The 7,500-nt window shown below is 29.7% G+C and overlaps 2 non-coding genes across 2 annotated transcripts in view; both read right to left on the bottom strand.

Moving 5' to 3' along the window:
* Positions 1–49, bottom strand: part of Trnal-aag (transfer RNA leucine (anticodon AAG)) — an 82-nt gene extending 33 nt beyond the window's left edge. The window contains exon 1 of the tRNA in view: positions 1–49. This exon is cut by the window's left edge and continues 33 nt beyond it. This is a non-coding gene — a tRNA (tRNA-Leu).
* A 4,066-nt stretch (positions 50–4,115) lies between these two features.
* Trnal-aag (transfer RNA leucine (anticodon AAG)) lies at positions 4,116–4,197 on the bottom strand. The gene has a single exon. It is a non-coding gene; the product is annotated as a tRNA-Leu (tRNA).
* Between the last annotated feature and the right edge of the window lie 3,303 nt (positions 4,198–7,500).

Below are 7,500 nucleotides of genomic sequence, written 5' to 3'. Positions count from 1 at the left end.
AGAGACTGGTGCCTTAAACCAGCGCCTTAGACCGCTCGGCCACGCTACCGTTACACAAAACGGCTGCAAAATAGTCATGTCCTTCGTTTCCAGATATTTCACTTTTTACCAAATTTGTCTTCAAGGCAATTATTACGCCATATGATATGATGACATAAACTTATCAATACGTTTCAATAAAAGATGCACAGATGATATTGTATTGTTATCAACAACCAGATATACCAAATTCATGATGCGTTTATCCAATATATAGAAAACATTTTACCACATCGTAATGTTAGTATATCTTCAAAACCAATCTTAATTTGCCCCATATTTCAAGTTTCTAATATTTTCTTCAATATAAAGTGTTCGAATATGTCTTAAGAAGAGAATTTCTCTGAAACCGCACCACTTGAATAGCATGAAAAATCTTCTAATTGTAGCTTTATATATACATACATATAGCGTAAGTAGAGTAAAAACCATTCCATACATACATATATATATATATATATATATATATATATATATATATATATATATATATATATATATACTCTTGTATGAATTCTTTCCACGGAGTGTACAGGGATTAAAGTTGCGTGCATTAATTAAAGACATTTCACCAATAATTTAATAATTTCAACTATTTAAGTCGATTCCACAACATAGCATATTATTACAAAATGTACTTTGTGAAATTCTGCAGCAAAAATACCTGGCAGCGGTGGGATTCGAACCCACGCCTCCGAAGAGACTGGTGCCTTTTTTTTTTATCTTGATAAAATTTTATTCACAGTAAAACATCATATAAAAGAATTATTGGGCTAATCTCCCAATAATTCACATATCACAGATCACAAATTGTCCTTAAATTACATTGACAGTATATATATGAATAAGTATATTTAAAAGTCTATCACAACATTATCATCAGAGATGCGCAGAACAGGATTGTCATTCAAGTAATATTTTTGAAACAAAGAAAAGTTCTTTTTCTGTATATAATACATGTAAGCATAATTAACATGCTTTTGAAGAACAGATTTAAAATAAGAAATAATGTGCAAAACTTTCTCATCTTTCATGACTAAATTTCTTCTTTTTACAACACAAAACCTTCTAACAGATAAAGCAGTATTAACAAAATAAAAGTTTACTTTTTTATCTTTCTTGAGTAGACCGAAATAACATAGAAAATTAAAGTCTAACATATTGATAAAGCTAGCTGAACTATTACACAATATATTATGTAAAAAGTCTTTAAAAAAGTCATTGAATCGAGTCAAACATCTACACGAAATTATAAGATGTTCTAAGTCCTCATGCATATCATCACAAACTGGACACAATGAATCATCAGTAATGCGACATCTCAATAACCTCTCCTTAGTAAATAAAACTCTATGAAATATTTTAAATGATAACTCAATCCAATCACTTGGTAAAAATGGAAAGTTCAAAATTGTTTGGACTTTTTGAGTATCAAAATCAGAACACATCTCACACCAATATTTGACAGCATTTGGTTCTTTTGATAATGATTTCAACAACATAGAATAAAAAAACTTTGTTGTACTAGGAAAAGAGTACTTTCTATTATTAACATTACATTCTATATTCAAACTGAGATTTCTACGAACATTTTCATTATTTTCTACTAAAATTTTACATTCATCAGGAATACATTGTTTTATACATTGTACTACCTTAATAATCTTAGCAGCAGATACCTGTGGAAACTTTTCAGAAACAATATCTTGAACAAACTCATCTCTCATGAATCCCTTTTTACATTCAAATGCTAAATCTTTCACTTTAATAATGCCTGCATCTATAAAAGTCTTGATATACAGCATATTACCATTATTAGTAATCAAAGGATTATTGAACAGAGGCAGGTCAAATACATTATTCAAATTGATATCAATTTCAATATAATCACGTATCTTTCCCCAAGCAAACAGCATACATTTATAAAAATCAGGTAAACTCCCCAACTGTCTCTGCTTAAATTCACAGAACAAAATCTCAATACCAAGTTTCATATCTTGTACTTTGGAAAAGAAATAAGTACAAAGATGCTTCCAAACAGCACAATACTCTACATCTAACAAACGACTTAAAAATTTAAGTCTAAACGCATACATCTTATGTAAAATTTCTGGAAAGTTCAAACCTCCATCTAGTATTCTATTAATAACAACATCATAAGCAACCAAAGATGGTTTATCATTCCACAAAAACCCGATGCACAATTTCTTTATATCTAAATAGTATTTTTCTGGTATATTAACTACCATCAGAGTATACCAAAGTTTGCTCATTAAAAGAGTATTTATCACAGTTACTCTACCATGTATTGACAATTGTCTCATTTTCCAAAGATTCAGTATTTTTGAAATAGACTGCACTTTGCATTCCCAATTCAGACTATCACATAACTTTTTATCCTTGCCAATCCATATGCCTAAAAGCTGTAAAACCCCATCACACTCTTTAATTTTCCAAGCATCTAAATCATTTTTTGATATTTTCCCAGTACCCAATGCCAAAATTTCAGATTTATCTTTATTTAATTTTGCCCCAGATGCTTGTTCATACAATTGTAAAACATTAAATGATTCAGTTACTGAATTTTTGTCAGACAATATCAATGTAGTGTCATCAGCATGTGAAAATATTTTTTCTTCAATATTCACAACAGGAATGTTAATACCTTGAATCCTATCATTCCTTTTGATCATTATACTTAAAGGTTCAGCAACTAAAACATACAATAAAGCAGATATTGGGCAACCTTGTTTAACAGAGTTTGCCAATGGAAAATATTTGGATAGGAAACCATTGCACTTGACAGTACTAAAAATATCTGTATAAAAAATTTTTATCCAAGATATAAATCTCTCCCCAAAACCAAATTTTTGTAAAACCGAAAAAAGATAGTCATGCCCAACCCTGTCAAAAGCCTTTTCCTGATCTAACTTTAACAAATAACATTCTAGATTATCCATTTCAACCAAGTCAATTATGTCTCTTACAGTAACAGTAGTATCAGAGATGTCTTTACCTATTATACAACAACTCTGAGTTGGTGAAATAATCTTTGGAAGTACAAATTTAAACCTATTTGCCATGACTCTTGCTAATATTTTATAATCTACATTCAATAAACTGATAGGTCTAAAATTTTTCAAGTCAGTTTTGTCACCTCTATTTTTATAAATTAGGTTAATCATTCCATACCTCATAGACCTAGATAAAACTTTATTCTCTTCAACTGTATCATAAATATATTTCAAAACATCTTTCAACTCATTAAAAAAATATAAATAAAACTCCACCGTGAGTCCATCAGGACCAGGTGTTTTTCCTTGTTTCATACCTTTTATAGAGGTTTTTATTTCTTCAATATTAATTTCCTCATCACATTTTTCAACATCACAAACTACTGGTGCCTTAAACCAGCGCCTTAGACCGCTCGGCCACGCTACCGTTACACAAAACGGCTGCAAAATAGTCATGTCCTTCGTTTCCAGATATTTCACTTTTTACCAAATTTGTCTTCAAGGCAATTATTACGCCATATGATATGATGACATAAACTTATCAATACGTTTCAATAAAAGATGCACAGATGATATTGTATTGTTATCAACAACCAGATATACCAAATTCATGATGCGTTTATCCAATATATAGAAAACATTTTACCACATCGTAATGTTAGTATATCTTCAAAACCAATCTTAATTTGCCCCATATTTCAAGTTTCTAATATTTTCTTCAATATAAAGTGTTCGAATATGTCTTAAGAAGAGAATTTCTCTGAAACCGCACCACTTGAATAGCATGAAAAATCTTCTAATTGTAGCTTTATATATACATACATATAGCGTAAGTAGAGTAAAAACCATTCCATACATATATATATATATATATATATATATATATATATATATATATACTCTTGTATGAATTCTTTCCACGGAGTGTACAGGGATTAAAGTTGCGTGCATTAATTAAAGACATTTCACCAATAATTTAATAATTTCAACTATTTAAGTCGATTCCACAACATAGCATATTATTACAAAATGTACTTTGTGAAATTCTGCAGCAAAAATACCTGGCAGCGGTGGGATTCGAACCCACGCCTCCGAAGAGACTGGTGCCTTAAACCAGCGCCTTAGACCGCTCGGCCACGCTACCGTTACACAAAACGGCTGCAAAATAGTCATGTCCTTCGTTTCCAGATATTTCACTTTTTACCAAATTTGTCTTCAAGGCAATTATTACGCCATATGATATGATGACATAAACTTATCAATACGTTTCAATAAAAGATGCACAGATGATATTGTATTGTTATCAACAACCAGATATACCAAATTCATGATGCGTTTATCCAATATATAGAAAACATTTTACCACATCGTAATGTTAGTATATCTTCAAAACCAATCTTAATTTGCCCCATATTTCAAGTTTCTAATATTTTCTTCAATATAAAGTGTTCGAATATGTCTTAAGAAGAGAATTTCTCTGAAACCGCACCACTTGAATAGCATGAAAAATCTTCTAATTGTAGCTTTATATATACATACATATAGCGTAAGTAGAGTAAAAACCATTCCATACATATATATATATATATATATATATATATATATATATATATATATATATTATATATATATATATATATATATACTCTTGTATGAATTCTTTCCACGGAGTGTACAGGGATTAAAGTTGCGTGCATTAATTAAAGACATTTCACCAATAATTTAATAATTTCAACTATTTAAGTCGATTCCACAACATAGCATATTATTACAAAATGTACTTTGTGAAATTCTGCAGCAAAAATACCTGGCAGCGGTGGGATTCGAACCCACGCCTCCGAAGAGACTGGTGCCTTTTTTTTTTATCTTGATAAAATTTTATTCACAGTAAAACATCATATAAAAGAATTATTGGGCTAATCTCCCAATAATTCACATATCACAGATCACAAATTGTCCTTAAATTACATTGACAGTATATATATGAATAAGTATATTTAAAAGTCTATCACAACATTATCATCAGAGATGCGCAGAACAGGATTGTCATTCAAGTAATATTTTTGAAACAAAGAAAAGTTCTTTTTCTGTATATAATACATGTAAGCATAATTAACATGCTTTTGAAGAACAGATTTAAAATAAGAAATAATGTGCAAAACTTTCTCATCTTTCATGACTAAATTTCTTCTTTTTACAACACAAAACCTTCTAACAGATAAAGCAGTATTAACAAAATAAAAGTTTACTTTTTTATCTTTCTTGAGTAGACCGAAATAACATAGAAAATTAAAGTCTAACATATTGATAAAGCTAGCTGAACTATTACACAATATATTATGTAAAAAGTCTTTAAAAAAGTCATTGAATCGAGTCAAACATCTACACGAAATTATAAGATGTTCTAAGTCCTCATGCATATCATCACAAACTGGACACAATGAATCATCAGTAATGCGACATCTCAATAACCTCTCCTTAGTAAATAAAACTCTATGAAATATTTTAAATGATAACTCAATCCAATCACTTGGTAAAAATGGAAAGTTCAAAATTGTTTGGACTTTTTGAGTATCAAAATCAGAACACATCTCACACCAATATTTGACAGCATTTGGTTCTTTTGATAATGATTTCAACAACATAGAATAAAAAAACTTTGTTGTACTAGGAAAAGAGTACTTTCTATTATTAACATTACATTCTATATTCAAACTGAGATTTCTACGAACATTTTCATTATTTTCTACTAAAATTTTACATTCATCAGGAATACATTGTTTTATACATTGTACTACCTTAATAATCTTAGCAGCAGATACCTGTGGAAACTTTTCAGAAACAATATCTTGAACAAACTCATCTCTCATGAATCCCTTTTTACATTCAAATGCTAAATCTTTCACTTTAATAATGCCTGCATCTATAAAAGTCTTGATATACAGCATATTACCATTATTAGTAATCAAAGGATTATTGAACAGAGGCAGGTCAAATACATTATTCAAATTGATATCAATTTCAATATAATCACGTATCTTTCCCCAAGCAAACAGCATACATTTATAAAAATCAGGTAAACTCCCCAACTGTCTCTGCTTAAATTGACAGAACAAAATCTCAATACCAAGTTTCATATCTTGTACTTTGGAAAAGAAATAAGTACAAAGATGCTTCCAAACAGCACAATACTCTACATCTAACAAACGACTTAAAAATTTAAGTCTAAACGCATACATCTTATGTAAAATTTCTGGAAAGTTCAAACCTCCATCTAGTATTCTATTAATAACAACATCATAAGCAACCAAAGATGGTTTATCATTCCACAAAAACCCGATGCACAATTTCTTTATATCTAAATAGTATTTTTCTGGTATATTAACTACCATCAGAGTATACCAAAGTTTGCTCATTAAAAGAGTATTTATCACAGTTACTCTACCATGTATTGACAATTGTCTCATTTTCCAAAGATTCAGTATTTTTGAAATAGACTGCACTTTGCATTCCCAATTCAGACTATCACATAACTTTTTATCCTTGCCAATCCATATGCCTAAAAGCTGTAAAACCCCATCACACTCTTTAATTTTCCAAGCATCTAAATCATTTTTTGATATTTTCCCAGTACCCAATGCCAAAATTTCAGATTTATCTTTATTTAATTTTGCCCCAGATGCTTGTTCATACAATTGTAAAACATTAAATGATTCAGTTACTGAATTTTTGTCAGACAATATCAATGTAGTGTCATCAGCATGTGAAAATATTTTTTCTTCAATATTCACAACAGGAATGTTAATACCTTGAATCCTATCATTCCTTTTGATCATTATACTTAAAGGTTCAGCAACTAAAACATACAATAAAGCAGATATTGGGCAACCTTGTTTAACAGAGTTTGCCAATGGAAAATATTTGGATAGGAAACCATTGCACTTGACAGTACTAAAAATATCTGTATAAAAAATTTTTATCCAAGATATAAATCTCTCCCCAAAACCAAATTTTTGTAAAACCGAAAAAAGATAGTCATGCCCAACCCTGTCAAAAGCCTTTTCCTGATCTAACTTTAACAAATAACATTCTAGATTATCCATTTCAACCAAGTCAATTATGTCTCTTACAGTAACAGTAGTATCAGAGATGTCTTTACCTATTATACAACAACTCTGAGTTGGTGAAATAATCTTTGGAAGTACAAATTTAAACCTATTTGCCATGACTCTTGCTAATATTTTATAATCTACATTCAATAAACTGATAGGTCTAAAATTTTTCAAGTCAGTTTTGTCACCTCTATTTTTATAAATTAGGTTAATCATTCCATACCTCATAGACCTAGATAAAACTTTATTCTCTTCAACTGTATCATAAATATATTTCAAAACATCTTTCAACTCATTAAAAAAATATAAATAAAACTCCACCGTGAGTCCATCAG

Source organism: Perna viridis, chromosome 7, assembly GCF_037379345.1.
Source record: "Perna viridis isolate PV_CMFRI_1.1 ecotype Kerala chromosome 7, ASM3737934v1, whole genome shotgun sequence".
NCBI lineage: Eukaryota > Metazoa > Mollusca > Bivalvia > Mytilida > Mytilidae > Perna > Perna viridis.
This window is presented reverse-complemented; position numbering and strand designations above follow the sequence as displayed.